The sequence below is a fragment of the Misgurnus anguillicaudatus genome, chromosome 2 (genome assembly GCF_027580225.2).
Source record: "Misgurnus anguillicaudatus chromosome 2, ASM2758022v2, whole genome shotgun sequence".
NCBI classification, from domain to species: Eukaryota; Metazoa; Chordata; class Actinopteri; order Cypriniformes; family Cobitidae; genus Misgurnus; species Misgurnus anguillicaudatus.
In genome coordinates, this window is record NC_073338.2 from 7540602 (window position 1) to 7558259 (window position 17658).

At 39.2% G+C, this 17658-nt stretch overlaps 1 long non-coding RNA gene across 1 annotated transcript; it reads left to right on the plus strand.

Moving 5' to 3' along the window:
• Positions 1–10641: 10641 nt before the first annotated feature.
• Positions 10642–16636, plus strand: LOC129435146 (uncharacterized). Its single transcript, XR_012371568.1, has 8 exons — positions 10642–11130; positions 11234–11410; positions 13086–13145; positions 13282–13362; positions 13529–13582; positions 13743–13829; positions 15870–15957; positions 16115–16636. It is a non-coding gene; the product is annotated as an uncharacterized lncRNA (long non-coding RNA).
• Positions 16637–17658: the final 1022 nt, after the last annotated feature.

Here is a 17658-nt window from a genome sequence, read left to right on the forward strand (position 1 = left end):
TTTAAAAAAAACAATTACGTTCCATGATTTGTGTTATGATTCTGACGCGAAGTAAGCCCAGTCTATTTTAATTAACATAGCCCGTATAAGCTAATTAACATAAACTTATCTGTTCAGTTAAACACCCCAATGTTTGGAAGACTGGAAGTTATACTTCATGCCAGATGTGCCACATCTAGTGAAAAACTTGAAGAGTGCCCTGGTTCGTGGACAGACATTTACTCTTCGACCAGATATTGTGGAAAAGGAGAACCTCTCCTTCAATGAAGTTGCAATTGGTCCATTAAAAGATCTGGTGGATTTTCAAGAGGGAATGGCATTAAAAATTGCTCCAAACATGTTGAGTAAAATTCTTAAGCCCACTCATTTCGACATGAAAACTTATTTAGCTGCATAAGACAGAGGAATCCAGTTCCAACCCCAGTGCAGTTTCACCAGGCTCTGAAATCAATTTCAGTGGGCAATTTCTAACAACAGTGAAAACAGAAAGCTATCAGGAGGATGACAGCATACTTTTGGCAGACTTCCTGGATCCCAAGGCAGAAGATTCCAGTCCTGGCATGAGATTGGAGGAGCTGATGGAACATGGAGATGCTCCTGAGCTTACAAAAAAATGAAACTTGTGCTCTCTACCATCTTACGGGCTACATTTAATCAAACATTCCAACATTTGTAATGAATGCCAAAGTGCAATTAAACACAATGGTTACAGTCCTGAGGGAGAACACAGCATTTTGCTGAAGCTAAAGAAGTTCAAACCAGGTGTGCTTTGTCGGCCATCGCAAGATGCCTTTGATGTAGTGCACCAACTTGAGATGATGTTTAGAGCGAAGACCAGTGCCTCCATCATGACACTCCCTAATGCTACTGATTTGCTGGAGAAGGAGGCCAGCCATTTGGACAGCAAGCTTTCTTCATGCCATGATGTACAAAAAAAATAAACAACAGATACATCAGGCTAAGGTTAAGAATTGCAGCCAAGGACATCTGGACAAAAAGAAAAAAGTACTCTCCGGAGATGGACATCTAGGGAGTAAAAGCCAAACAAAAAGGGCAAAGATGAGCCAGCAAAATCATCAAACATCTAGGGCTACAACAAGCAGACCCCTACCAATCATTATGATCGTTGCCATGCAAGAGCTTGGTCTGACCTTTGCTCCTATAGAAGTCCAACCACCTGCAATGGCTTCATATTCATTAGGTATTTTTCTTGCTTGTCTCTGGTCTAAATATCAGTGACTGTACATATTCATCCTATTAATCGCCTATCAGGAAAATATGTTGCCTTGTTTGTGGTAGCTTAGACACTTTACATAAATTGACTAATTTTGTTCTACATGTGTTTTGTTCTATCCTATTCTTACAGCCTCACCATTGAGTCCAACAGATCTCCAACAATACCCATTCTCCACTAAGGAATCCTGATTAAAACAAACAGAAACACACTTCACTTTCACTTGCGTTCTGGTTAGGATGAGCATATATAAAGGCTGGAGGTAAGGCAACCGGATGTTATGCTCAGCTGTTTGCATTTTTTGGTATTGCATTGCTTTCACATGAGAGGTATGTACTGGCGGTCATTATGTTCTGTCCTATTATTGGGTTTTAATCATTCTAATAGTTGTTTTCTGTTTAGTATTACCCTCTTGTGAAGTTGGCATTTGTTGCCGCAGCATTCTCTATTAGAGGATCGCGAACTTTTAGTCTCTGGTAATTTACGTGGCATTCCTTGCATCGGGAGATTGCAGGCTCAGCTGTGCTGCATTTCCGATGTCTTGTTCCCACATAAAAGGTATGTACTGGCGTTTTCATACGTTCTGTTGTCTGGTTTTGCTTTTTTAATGGTTATGCTTTCTGCTCATTGTAGCTCTCTGAGGCTGGCATTTGTTGCCGTGGCGTGCTCGGCATCTAAGCATTACGAACGATTGGTTCTTAGTTGAGTCATTCTATATTAGGGAATCGCTGTGTAATTGAGGCATGTGCTTTTGATCTGTGGCTTCTGTCACAAGTGGTTGCGGGGCGACGGATTCGGCTGCGGAATATATGCTGTGACCCATGTAGGCTGGTATGTTTAACTCACTCCTGTCCATTCAGCCTTCCTTAAGACATGTGACTGTTGCTAATGTTGTTTGTGTTTCAGGTGTTTGAGTTACCCGGCATCATGGCTTAAGGTCCTAACACTGCTGTTTTGCTTCTTGTTTATTTTGGATTCTTTTGCCTAGTTTATTTCGTTTAGGTTAGTATTTGTGTCTTAGCTTATTTTTGTTCTTTTTTGTGTGATATTTAATACTCTCTTGGTTTGTTTTCGTTTGCTTATTTATTGCAATTTATTATGTTTTCTTTTGTTTATTCATTACAATTTATTATTTGCTTTGCTTATTCATTGCAATTTATTATGTCGTCTTGTGCTGAATTCTTTTTGATTTGGGTAAATGTTGAGTTTGTTTTTCTTTTGAAGTGTTTGATTATTTTGTCTGTAAATTGGGGTCCTGAGGAAGGCAGACTAAGACTGAGCAGAAATAGCCTCCCCTAACGTGGTGTGAATTTGCAGCGAATCTGTTTAGGTTTTGCCATGATTTTGTGCACGTGTGTATTTATTACAGTTACTATTAAAGCTCTGTTTCTAGTCTGCCTCCTGGTTGTTATACTCCAGTTTCAGGCTTGTTCATTTTCTTTTTGATTAGTCCTTATTACTTCATGTCAGTGGTGTGCCTTGATTTTTATGAGTGCCCTTTTAGGCAAGATCTTTTTAACATTACCTCTTGAATAAAGCTTTTTGAATCTTTTTATCCACGTCTTTGAGTCTTCTTTTAGGGAGAGTGAACCTGTGGGCCTTTTGGGTCCCTACTGGGGGGGGGGGATAAATCCCAGGTGGCGTAGTCAGTTGCTTTGGTAAATATTAGGATAATTTTGTATGCAGGTTATTTAGTTCTTTAGAACTCACCCTTTGGCGTGTGTATCGCCACATTCTGTTTATTTAATAATCATTTTTAATAATACTGTTAATAAATAGTAATAAAAAATGTTAATACTTACTTGATCAATGACGTCAGGGATTTCTTGCTTTAGGCTTTTATGATATCCAAGAGAGAAAATAAGGCATCACAAAAATAAATTGTTAGTTTTTAATGTATAACTATATCTAGCCACTGCTACGCAAGAGAGGGCTTTCCAGTGGCACATAAAGTTTATTATTTTCTTCAGAATCAGTAAATTTAGCAAACACAATGAAACACTATTTAAGTTGTGTGCGTGTCTTCATTACTATGACTATACCTTATATGCATGAGAGACGTTTTTTTATGATACTTTATGACAGAAAGAATTAACATGTATTCCACCAGCTGCAAATTTCTCAGTAAAACTATTATTTATTATAATTATAATATTATTATTACCTTAAACACGGAAGGATTGTCATGTTGGAATAATTTTTGCTAAACTCCCTAAAATATCATTATATACTACAGAATCAAGATTTGTACCTACGGCAATGAATGCAGTAAAATATCTATATTAAAAGGTGTTGTGGGTGTCCTAGTACTTTTGTGCATATAGATATTATCTAAATAATTATAAAAATGTATCTTATAAAAATGTATCACCTACTCAAATATCATTGTTTATTGCAAACAAATACAGCAAATGATAAACGTAGGCTATATAAAAAAATATAAAGTTGTTGAAACTTACCGACATAAACAAAGAACGAATCCACCCGAAAACATTTAATCTGAATCGACGTGACTTACCTGTGCCATCCGCGGCTGTCTGCTTCTGCTTCTCATCACCTCCTCCAAAAAACTCGAACAAAATTCATTGTGATCCATTATCATGTATTTTTATCCAAAACGGGATCAAGTCCATGCACAAACATCCCCTCTTGTGCTGAAAAGACGACACAGACCGTGCTACTGCTAAAAGCGTTTTTCGTCTGCGCTTCCTCGCGTAGCTCCCATCACCTCCTCCAAAACTCTATTGCCCACCGCATAAAAGGCCTTGGATCGCCGACGCGGTATTTGTATAAATCTCGACAGTTAAACATAACAGAAACACACTAAATTCGTATTTAATTATATATGCTATACATTAAATGTTAATATGAAGATTATATACGGTACATGATTTTCGAGGATACATCACTTGTAAAACTACTAAACATTGTGTGAAGCAGTGTGACTTTCTTATGAGGCATTTAGCTAACTGTTACTCAATATTACCCCCTAGTGTTACTCGTAATATATATATAAAAGACATGAGTAACGTTATATATTTAAGTAGATTGCCACCCTTAATAAAACTCACACATACAACTGTCATTAAAATATAAGGATTTAACTAGTTATTATTAACGATAATCATTACCTATTGCTGAATTTATAAAATATAATTGTTGACTATATGCATGAAATGTCAGCAAATTTGTTAAAATGTAAAGAAATACAGTAATTTCAGCGATTTACCTTCAGGTGCCATTGAAATGAATGGGCTTCAGTGCTGCATTTGTAACTATGCGTCACTCCATGACACACTGTTACTTCCGTATTCCATTCTTACAACGGTCGTCTATGTGAGTGTCGTAACTAGGGCCCTATAAAATCCGTTTGATTTTTTCCCAAATTCCGTTTTCTCCGTTTTAATTTTAGCAAATTACGTTTTATCCGTTTTAATTTTTGGCAATTATATTTTTTACCCTTTACTTTTATTTTAGTCATAAAAAGAATGTGCCTTTAATGTTAATGATTAAAATGTAAATGATTTGGGGAAAAACTGGATAACAGGATTACTTAATGACTATAAAAGATGCATTTACACACGCACATACACACGCACACGCGCACACACACAACTCAATTCAATGCATTGTTTAGTGTTGTTGCAGGAGGCTACAACAAGGTGTCAAAGCAGTGGTGCCTTCAGAAGTGCCTTAAACACATCAATCCAGCAGGAACACGATCTATATTTTATACGCAATCGCTTGAAATGCATATAACTTTACAAACATACACAGGATAGTGATCTGACTTAGGACAGCATGAGCATGCAGCTCTTTGCACGTGCGAGCGAAAGAGAGAAAGAGAGCGGCGCCATGATGCAGATGATTATATTTTAAATGCGAGGGATAGTTAGTTTGCCTCAGCTCGCTTTGAATGCATAAAACTGAACAAATACATGAGGATTTGTGTTTGCACTTCGGACAGATGCATGAGCGCGTGCACGTGAGAGAGGTACAGTGAGACAGATGTGGATGAGAGAGTGCATGTATCTTTGCGCTCACCGTGAACAGAGTGTTGACAAAACTTCCAAAATAACAGTTATTTGGTCACATAAAAGTCATGTGAGACCTGCTCGGAACTAAGTGCTTAGCGTCGAATTTCTTAATTTTTTCGCTGACAAAAGCAGATTCGTGGAGAGCCGCTTCGCCATGGTTTCAGTGTTTTGGAGGGGGTCTGCCCACATGAAAACATAATTTTATTCAAAATATGTAAAATTCCGCAAAATTCCGCGTTAATACTAGATTCCGTGTTAATTAGCCAATTCCGCGATTCCGTCCGCGATTCCGTGATCGCGGAAATTATAGGGCCCTACGTAACTCTCTTTTTATACGACTCTGGATGATTCTATCTAGGATGATTTTGTAATAGTCCCAGTCTAATCACCTGGTGTTGTGTGTGTGTGTGTGTTTTGTCGAACACATGCTGTTTAGACAGCTGGCCATGTGCCCAGTGTCTGCGTCTCTCCTCCTCTCTTTTTAGTTGTTCTCATCAGCACTCTCACCTGTCTTGCATTATCTTAGCTAATTGTATCCCTTTATATTTCTGTGTCCCTTGTCAGATCGTTGAGTTTGTTCCCTTCACTGACCGTGGTCCGTTGGTTATCACCAGTTTCCTAGTTTGTCTTGTCACAGAAAAGATCAGTTATTAGTGGGGCACTCACCTGTGTTGTTGTCCTTGTTTAGACTCCTGTGCCGTGGTCCTGTTCCTGTGCTGTCCTATCACTGCTCTCTCTCCAGATCACCCTTTATCTGCTGGTCGCCCTCCTGTCTCTGCTCACTGGATTGTTTTTTTGTACCGGCTTCTAGACGCTGCCTCGTGTCACCCTCGATTGGGTCACCCTCGAGCTTTCAAAGCTGCCCGTCCAGCCTTTTAGAACTTTTAAGATTATTGCCTCTTGAGTTTTACAGAGCGTCAATAAACATTTGTGAACTTTACTCTCCCACAGTTTAGTTCGTCCTTTGCCCATGACAGAACGATCTGACCACAACATGGACTTGGCGAGGGCAGATCCTCTTCGTTCGGCTCTCCACCAGCAGGGCCTTATGCTGGGTCAACAGGCGTCTCGCCTCAGCGCCACCACACAGGAGGTGACCTCTCTAAACGCTCAAGTTGCCAAGTTCTCAGCCCGATTAGAGGAACTTCTTGGGGTGACCTGACAAGCCCGAGCCACAACCCAATAACCAACCACCTTACGACGGAGACCCCACCCACATAGCAAAATTTCACTAGGCTCAAATACAGCAATGAATTACGGTACATGACTGGACCAGGTCTGGTTGCCAGAACTTGGGTCACATATGGCCCATGGCATAGCCATATCTCAGTCAAATGTATGACAATAGCTGGCCCTATTCTGGTCCTTTTTAGGACCAAACAATTGATTCTACATACTATTAAGAATACTGTTGTTTTACTACACAGAGCCGTAGTTAACTGACAAGAGGGGAAATATTGCAAATATTGCATTCATAATCGCAGATGAATCGCCTGCGATTATGAATGGGATATTTCCCCTCTTGTGAGTGAACCTCGGCTCTGTGTAGTAAATGCCGCTCCATCTGAAAGGCAGCTGATGGCGATTTGCTTCTAATCAAGGAACAGGCTTTACTGACGAGATGCGCATGAAAATCACATGCGATTAATTGTGCAGCCCTACACTTCAACATCTGATTCAGTCCATGAACAAGAGGCACTTTGCACACTTCCAACATCTGATTCAGTCCATGAACAAGAGGCACTTTGCAAACAAAACTTCAACATCTGATTCAGTCCATGAACAAGAGGCACTGAACAAACAAATCTTCAACATCTGATTCAGTCCATGATCAAGAGGCACTATGCACACTTCCAACATCTGATTCAGTCCATGAACAAGAGGCACTTTGCACACTTCTAACATCTGATTCAGTCCATGAACAAGAGGCACTTTGCACATTTCAACATCTGATTCAGTCCATGAACAAGAGGCACTGTGCAAACAAATCTTCAACATCTGATTCAGTCCATGATCAAGAGGCACTATGCACACTTCCAACATCTGATTCAGTCCATGAACAAGAGGCACTTTGCACACTTCAACATCTGATTCAGTCTATGAACAAGAGGCACTTTGCACACTTCTAACATCTGATTCAGTCCATGAACAAGAGGCACTTTGCACATTTCAACATCTGATTCAGTCCATGAACAAGAGGCACTTTGCACACTTCCAACATCTGATTCAGTCCATGAACAAGAGGCACTTTGCACACTTCCAACATCTGATTCAGTCCATGAACATGGGGCACTGTGCACCAAGTCGCAAGTCGGTTAACCTGTACTTTCCTGACGCTCTTTTCTCTTCATCTGTTCTCTTCAGCCACCATCCCTATCCGGGGCCAGATATAGCCATCTCTTAATGTTGGAATCGATTTCCTTTTCTGTGGCCGCAGACGTCAGGTGGTTACTCCTCACAGCCGCTGTAAAATACATGGTCTGAAATTAGTTTCTGCATCAAAAGAAAATATGGCTATTGGATTCTAAAGGGATAGTTCACTTTAAAATGAAAATTCTGTCATCATACTCACCCTCAAGTTGTTTCAACCCTGTATGAATTTTTTCTTCTGCTGAACACACACAAGTTTGCAAGAACATAAATGTGATCTTGGAAGCGTTCAGAGTTGCAGTCACATGTAAACATAGGTCGCACTATTGACATAGGTGCGAGATCTGGCGCATACTCTGTGACATTGCCTGCTTAAACATCCGTTTGTCTCACTTTACATGCAATCGTGCAACCGAAGGTTTTCAAGATCTCCACTCTGGCCGGAGTTTTTAGAAACAATCGGTTTCAGAGGAAAGTTCTCCGTTTGCGTGTAAACGATGGGCACAAACTAAGTTAAATCTCTCCGTTTTTAAAAATAACCATGTACGTGTAAACAGAGCCTAAGTGGCAACACATTTTGAGCCAGGTCTGTCTGTGACTCATCAGTCGATTTCATACTTTTCAGGGTCTTGAAGATGATTCGCAGTTGGTCCATCACCATTTCCAGTTTTGTTAATATATTAGGCAGGAGGGCTAAGAAGAAAACAAGTTTTCAGTAACTTAAATTAGGTAAAATAGACGATTTGCTGTAGTGTTGCACAGTGCATTGATACTTCAAAAGCATCACGATTCTCGAAAATAAAAAAACTCTATGGTTCCTACATTTATTAGTATCGATACTTCTAAGAATGTTCAAGATTTGTAAGAGACGTATTTCATGTTGGGTGTGTGCAACGCACGCTTCCAGTGCCTCCCTATAGACATCTGTGTTTTTTCTCACGCACGCAGCAAAGAAGCTGCAGCTGTCATGTGACAAACACTACAGCAAGACGGCAAACGTAAAAACATGAATAAAGGGTTTTTTATTTTAATTAAAGACAAACTATCAAAACACATAAACCCATTTGCTAACTTGCTACATAATTTGTCACAAAAAAAATCTACAACGCAGAACAAACTGCAGAAATTAATGAGTGACACCACAAGAAAATCCACAATGGATAAGAAATGCAAACACACACACACACACACACACACACACACACACACACACACACACACACACACACACACACACACACACACAAAATGTCAAATGTTAGGAGATCCAAAACTAAAACCTTTTCTCTTTTACTCACCATGGCTATATTTACTTGCTAAAAATACAGTCAAACTGTTATTCCAGACTGCTAGTGTGTAATATGATAATACCATGTTAAACATGTAATGATAGCATAATTGCAAAAAAACCCTGATGCTTCATAAATGTTAAACTTTACTGATTTGATCTCTCTGTATCTCTGCATATTTGAAATTTTAATAGGGCTTTGTGGTGAAAATAATCATCTCTACAGATATAAATATCATAAGGGAATACACATTAAATATAGTATGTATTTATATAGAATATAAACAAAATTAATCAACATCCTTTTGATATTTATATTTTTATGTGCTGTTTCAGGTGCCAGTTCCCAAACACATTTACGTTGTGGCACCGTCTGTGGCACGTTGCATTTCTACTATGGCAACGTAGCTACCCCACTTGAATGATGATCCGGCAGGGCTGGTAGCAACGTTGTTGTGCGACATTCAGCTGAGAGATGACGTTCTGACAATTAAATTTTTAATAACAACCTTAACGGCCCTGAACGGTAGTTCAATGTCAACATTGTGACAACGCCGTAACAACATTCACCACACAACGTAAATAAATAATGCCGACCTTCTGGCCATGTTGTTAACGTTGTTAGAAGGTTGGGTACGTTGTGCCAATGTTCTGTGTTTGCTGGGAATTGCTGCTACACATTTTTGTATGTTAATCCATCAGTGTATGTCACTTAAACTGAAATAAATAAATGGCTGTGATATAACCCAGACAGCATGTTCAGTCTTACCGACGTCGGCAATTGAAGGGCACCAGCGGCAAAGTGTCGGTTGGGGTTTTTCCCCTGCACACAGAATAAAAGTAGGTGGGTAAACGATCGGCGCGATGAGTCTGCAGCCGGAGATCGGCAGAGGAACCGCGAGCAACCTTTATGCCGACCGCGCCTCTTTTTTTCTTCACTAGATGTACGCAGTTGTTAGTCCACATCAAGCCGGCAGTGTAAGCGCGAAGGTATGTTGATTAAATATGATTGTGGAAATGTTTTCGATAAACGGATGACAGAAATTGGCGTCGGAGGCAACGTTACATGTTTTTAGACTTGGTTTGTTGTTATAACTGTTGACTTGGGGTGCGTTTCCCAAAACCATAGTTGCTAACCTGTTGTGTTAGCAACTAGTTGGTTGGCAATGGAAAATAAGCAACATGGTTTTGGGAAACGCACCCCTGGTTAGTTATTATTAATATGTTCGCGTATTAAATATTTTTCAGTGAGTTGTTTTAGACAGTATTTTTGACGTGAGGGGATCGTTCGGTAAACAGTTAGGTAAACGGTAATAAATTGACGGACTGTCTTTTGTCTACACAAAAATGACATCTGTCATTTTATAATATGGACCCCTTACACTCTAAATGCATTTTTAATGATTTTGTCTAAGTGACATGCTTAAAATTAAAGGCAGCTCTTGTTGTGCGTTTTTATGGTAACGTTAAAAGTAGACCTGTCAATCAAAGAGCTAGTTTAGTACAAGTGCACAGCCACTGTAGACAGTCAGACAAAGTGGTTATTAAGTAATAAAGTGATAGGAAGTAAGTGTTTTTGGACACACACCTATTCATAAAATAGAGCCTTTATTTAACCTTTGTAATTTAGGCAAAATAAAATGTCTTTTCTGTTTTTTTCACTCAGGTAAATACGATGAAGGCATGGCCTCCAGAACCTTTTACAGCCCACGTGATCAAAAAGCTTGCGCGCGCATTTCGGCCACGGAAGTGTTGTTGTTCCCCAGTGGTTCTCTAACCTGTTAGCAACTCAGAAAGTTTATTAAAACGGTTTCCCAGCATCAAAATGTCTGGTTGTTGCGTTTGGTTGCACTAATATAATATACTAATATACGTATATATGTATCTGGCCACTTTATATTTGGCCATCTGTTAATGTCTTCTATTCACTCCACTATAGTACACGGATCTGGTAGATGTGTTGAAAAAGTTGATAAGTCAACTTTTTAAAATAACTTTGTCTGTGTTACTTCACTGCTGATTCTTACCATACTTCCGTTGCCAAACTGCGTGCACCTACATTGCCACATCATCATTGTGTACAAAGGGTAAATGGTTCTATAAAGACTCATACAAAATACTCCAAAGTTTTTTCAAGAGGACATCACCCAACCCATCTAAAGGATGAAAACAATACTCTTGTTGAATACTACATGAGACAAGTGAGAGTGGGGGGCTATGTTGTTCTGATGTTACTCATTGTACTTTCTATGTTCGATGTGATCAATATGAAAACTAATCTTTGTAAAAACTTTTCATTTACAGACCATCCTGACTTAGATCACCATCACCACCATCATCCCCTGCATCGTGCCCTTCATCAGACACCCAAAATGCACCACAAACATCACAGGCGAAAAAGAAGAAAACGCACAACAAACCTTCCAAAAAACCCTCCTCCCCCTTCCCTCCTACCTATGGCTGGAAACAACATAACAGTTGGCAAGTTGAATTAACTATTTTGACCTTAAAGGCTTATTTTTTTATCTTATTCACTGTATCCCCATAGTTAGATAAGTGCATACATACTCCTTTCATCTCTGTGCGTGCCGTAACTCTGTCTGATGCACCCACCGCTAGCTTAGCTTTGCACAACGACCTGAAGCAAACGGCTCCAGCCAGCACGCTGCTCCCAACAAGCGACAAAACAATGCCAACTTTTTCCTATTTATATGTTGTGATTTGTATAGTCACAACATGCACAAACAACAAGGCCATGTGAGACACAGCCATCCACTAATCATATACACACAGGGAACCACACTCTCAGAAGGCAAAGCCCGGCCACTCGGGTGCAGCAATTTGCTAGCAGCACCTGAGAAACCCCCGGTGAGGAGCAGAGAGTTCGGTCAGAGTTGTGCAGTTCTTCCCCCCAAGTGGCAAGTTCTTCGCCTTCTGAGAATGTAGTTCCCAGTGTGTGTACTGTTCAAGGATGGCTGTGTCATGGCCATGTTGTTTGTACGCGGTGTGACTAAACAAATCACAACACATAAATAGGAAAATGTTGCTGTTATTTTGTCACTTATTGGGAGCAGCATGCTAGCTGGAGCCATTTACTTCAAGTCTTTATGCTCAGATAGGCTAGCGGTGGGTGCGTCAGACAGAGTTACGGCACGCACAGAGATGAAGGGGTATGTATGCACTTATCTAACTCTGGGGGTTACTGTGAATGAGCTAAAATCCCCAAAAGTCAGCGTGTTCCTTTAAGTTTCCATATGTCCATTAGAAAATTGAGGGGATAGTTCACCCAGAAATGAGAGATAATGTCATTAAGGACTCACCCTCATGTCGTTCCAAACTTGTAAGACCTCCGATGTTTTGTGTTTAGTCCGAGAGCTTTCTGGCCCTACATTGAAAATCTATGCACGGTATACTGTCCATGTCCAGAAAGATAATAAAAAACATCATCAAAGTTGCCATTTGACATCAATGGGTCAGTTAGAATGTGTTGAAGCATCCAAAATACATCTTGGTCCAAAAATGACAAATTTATTCAGCATTCTCTTCCATGTCTATTGTGTAGCGCATGTGTCTGACTAAAGTCTTGTAAATGCAGATGGCGTGTTATTCTCAGATATGTTTGTGAATTTTTTTCACATTTACAGCATTCGTCTCCCTCAGACTGTAAACGAAGCTCGGGCGCACAAAAAAAAGCGGTGACGCACCTAATAACACATCAGCCACGTTGTACGTCAGCTGCGTCACTGCAGTCATGTGACTTTAGTCTCGTGCGCGTTCAAAACAGAACCGGAAGAGAAGACAATGCTGAATTATGTCGTAATTTTGTTATTTTTTAATACCAAAATGGCTACTTTGATGATGTTTTTTTATTACCTCTCTGTTCCTGGACAGTATACTGTGCATAGATTTTCAATGGAGGGTCAGAAAGCTCTCAGACTAAATCTAAAATATCTTAAACTGTGTTTCGAAGATGAACGGAGGTCTTACCCTCATGTCGTTCCAAACTCGTGAGTCATTAATTACATTATTTTCATTTTTGGGTGAACTCTCCCTTTAATTACATGCTCATACTTTAATTATGCCTGATAAGAATTTGTAATATTTGTGTTTAAACATTTTTCGAATTTTAATCCTTGTTTTTAAATGGCCATGACAGTGACAAAAAGGAAGCAGCCTTTTCTAGCCCACCCAAGTTTCCATCAAAGGAGCAAGCCTAGTAAGACATTTTATGTGTATAATGCTGCACTTCTCATACAGCGAATATCAGATGTCGATATCTAAGGTGCAAATCTTATGGTTGATGTGCCTTTTTGATCATCTTTCTGTTGTAACCTTTTTTAATCTTCTTGAAGTGTCAGTAAGAAGAAAGCTGGCTAACCCTCCCACCCCTTGTTTAACTCCTCCAGCCCATCCCACATCATTGTAGAGTGAAGGTAAGTGTACCCTATATAGTAAAATGCATCAGGTCCCTAAATTCAAGCAGACACAATGTACTCCACAGGTCCACAGCACATACCATAGTTTGATGTTCCAGAGATATGATTTTTGAGTTTATATTAGTAGTGTGATCAGTAAACCAAGGTTTTCTGTCTTTCCAAGAGACTGCGGTTAATATTCAGAAAGAGGCGCAGAGAACTGAAGGCTTTCCTGACTGTAAGCCATTTAAAACGCAGACAATGAAAACACTGACACGTGTGTGTGTGTGTGTAGAAAATGTGTGGCAATTACTCAGCCCACTGACATTAGTTTATCTAATTGTGATAAACTTGACTTACTGTTCACTCCAATAATTTCGTTTTTCTGTATTTTCCAGTGACACCGAATAATAACGAAGGCCTGTGTGCTTTGCAGCAGCCTCCACGTCACCCTCTTCCAGTGCTCCGTCAGAGGACTAACGATGGTAAGATATTTTACATGTAATGTATGAATCTGCACTTTTTACTCAGAACATCATACTGAGGTAGTAAAACAATACATTTCAGAATAATTCAATAGCAAATGAATTGGGGCCAGATTTTAAAATCAAGCTGGATCTGGGCCATTTGTGTTTTTTCCATTTAAGTGATTACATCAGTGAATGAGGACCTTCTTCGTACTGAATGTAAGTTTCCGTTAAATATGTGATGCATAGACCCTTTTACAGCCCACGTGATCAAATAGTTTGTGAGCGCATTTCGGCAACGGAAGTGTTGTTGTTCACCAGTTGTTCTAACGTGTTAGCAACTCAGAAAGTTTATTAAAACGGTTTCCCAGCATCAAAATGTCTGGTTGTTGCGTTTGGTTGTACTAATATAATATACTAATATACGTATATATAAAGAGTTTGGTCCCAAATAAACGCCATTTTTGAAAAAAATGAGTTGCTGCCAGAATCAGTATTATATCAGGTCAATATTAAAAAGTAAATTCTTAATTTTAAGCAAAATCCAATATACGCCGTTTTATTCTGTCATCTTTTCTCCTTTTTTCCCAAAATGCAATAAACGCCACTCCTCCTTTTCTACAGAATGCCATAAATCCGCTCCACAGTTTGCAGCGCACCATTGCAATGTAAACAAACAATGGCGGCGCGTTGAGTACACGGAATACTAGTTTTCCTCATCTACTTTGTACTTCGTGATCAACAAACAAACAAAAACAAAATAATACTTTAATAGCATTGATAAACCTGTGATGGTTTTCTGTGACGGGAAAGAAACGTAAGCCATCAACATCTAATAATTTACGCAAGAGACACTCGGGAGACGGGTGCTTGTTTGCCCGGGCCGACAACATCAAGTTTCTGTCATGCAAACACATTGACCCCAGCGGATCTTATGAAAAACGTTCCATAATTTTACTCAAAGTCAACGAAAATCGAGCAGGACCAAAACATTTTACAGCTGATCGCTGTGAAACACGTTAAGCGACGACGTCAAGTATAACCGCAGCAATGACAGTGTTCTTAATATCACAAAGTAAGTGTTTTGATTAATGACATTAATGTTTATATTTTTAATTGGTGTATACCACTAGTCAACTAAATGAATAACATGGCAAAGATGAATGCACATTTATAAAGGCTATTGATTCAATAGATTTATAGCATTTTGAATAAAAACTTGTCATGAATTTATTGCATTTTGTGGAAAAAATAATCTGTTTTTATAATAAATCTTTGAAAATCAAGTTATGGATTTGAATTTTTTTTTATGTTTTTATAACCTAAAGATGCTATGTGAAAGTTTGTAACAGAAAATAGTGGTTTTCATCTTGTCACTTTCTTGGTTTAGAAAACACGTTTTTAACAAAATTTGTCAAAATGGATTTATTGGGTTTTGGAACCAAACTCTTCATATGTATCTGGCCACTTTATATTTGGCCATCTGCTAACGTCTTTTTATCCACTCCACTATAGTACACGGATCTGGTAGATGTGTTGAAAAAGTTGATAAGTCAACTTTTTAAAATAACTTTCTCTGTCTGTGTTACTTCACTGCTGATTCTTGCCATACTTCCGTTGCCAAACTACTCGTGCATACGTTGCCACGTCACCATTGTGTACAAACAGTAAAAGGGTCTATTGGGTCTTTAAACTTGTGGCTGTAAGCGCACTTGAAAAGTTTGAGAGCAAAAAGCCTACACACTGTTTAGCAGTTTCACAATCTAATTTTATCATTTCATAGTGACAACCGTTAATTGGCAGCAGGAAGATGAATATGAAGGGCTGGGCTCTCCTGAACATAAGCTGTTTAGCATGCAGATCAAGAACACACTGAGACAGGCACACACACACACAATACACAGCGCACACACAGCACAGTCCTACATAAAATGGGGAATGACAAAAATGACAGAAAAAGTTTTAGAACCACTGCTGTGGGGTCACTTATTTAGCTCTGTTAGTTGGACCTGGGTGATGCTGTTCTTTGTGTAACGGGACTTTTTCTGTATTTCCTAGTGCCACAAGATGATTGGCAGCAAGACACACCCAGTGATGAAGGGATGTGCTCTCCTTAAATCACAGCCTATTCATCAGGTACTCCTGAGTAAGTCCTACAATGTGTTGAAACAACATGATTTTATTTTTTGCAAAATGCTCTGACTTTTCTGAATTGTCTTTTTAGAAACCATCCACGAAGATATATAGACTTTTGTGCTGTCTTATTTTTTTCTGTTGCTTATTACATAATTACATTTTTTTAGGTGCTGTGTTAAGAAATCCTGCCTACAAAGTTCCACTGAGGCTGATATAAAGATGACTGTGAGAAACTGGCTGCGGCTGTCTGAGCAGAGACAGGAATGGGGGCGGCAAAGGCGGGACAAGCAAGCATCTTAAGTGAAATAATTGATTGGACTGATTCTGGAGTATGACTTATTCTGGAGGGAATTTCTTATTTTTGTTGCAGTTTGCTATGGGACGGTTTCAAGGACAGGGATTAGACTAGTTCTAGACTAAAATAAATGTAAGAGCTGTCCAAACTGAAAACAACTTGCACTGACATATCATAAAATACATCAGTGTCTTTTGTGATGCTTCAAAATGCACACAAGTAATGTTTTTATTAAGACATGTTATTAAAACTAGTTATATTTCAGAATTAAACTAAGGCCTAGTCCCGGTTTAAGATAATCCCTGTCCGGGAAACCACCCCAAAGTGTAATTTGTGGAGTGTTAAAATAAATGAAACTGCCTTTGCAAAAACAAAGTAAAAAAAAATTCCAGATGCCCTTCTGTTTTGTTATTTCTCCTGGAAAACTCACTGATCCATTTTTTTCTGTTAGACTGACATTTACCAGGTTGTCTCATTGTGTATGAAATACACCCTACACATAACAATCACTTACTTTCAATTTAAACTTTTTTTGTCATAAAACCTGGCAACTCAAAAGGAAGCGGCTGCAGACTGCGCAGCCACAGACGGAGTCTTGCATGCAAGTGGGCTAGTTGCCTACTTCTCCACTAGCTCTTGTCAAATTGTTAGGGAAGAAATTTTATGATTAACACAACATAAACTGTTATTGAGGGTTGATTGTTGTTGATACACAATATGAAATGAGTTAGCCTGCAGGGGTCTCCAACATTGTGAGCAAGGGCTACAACAATATGTATAAAACAATCTGGAGGGCTACTTTTTTATTTATTCTACTCAAAACTTTTTTGTTTTACTTACTGATTTTATTTTATTTTACTTTTTGATATGTTTTAGTATTGTTTAATATGTTAACATACGTAAACCAAGCCAAGTTAATATAAAACATATGTATGTAATAAATAAATATTACAATTGAGACTAATAGAATGTGCTGGCACCATGGAGACCCCTGGCCTAAACAAATCAATTATATAACGGTGGGATCCTGACACCTCGCTCCCTTTAACACTGGAACAGCTGCTTTATAAGCATGCCTTGACGTTTACAGCGATGCAGCCGAAAATCAGCTGTGTTCAATGGGAGAGCGAAGCGGATCGCGCCGCATATAGGTCATAATAATTAGGGCGGGTTTACGTTGGCTCACGGTCGGCGATCATTCTAATGCCACCATCTTCCCGATGTCTTGCCTATTAGCTACCGATCTCCATAAGACATCTCACCGAGGCACTTTATGTCGGGCAAGTACATGCGCCCCAACGTCGGTAAGAGCTAAATTGCTGTCTGGGAAAGATGTCTGTCATCTAACGATAAATGTTATCAATGCACATTTAGAGAATTACAACATTTTAATACATCTACGATTATACATTGTGG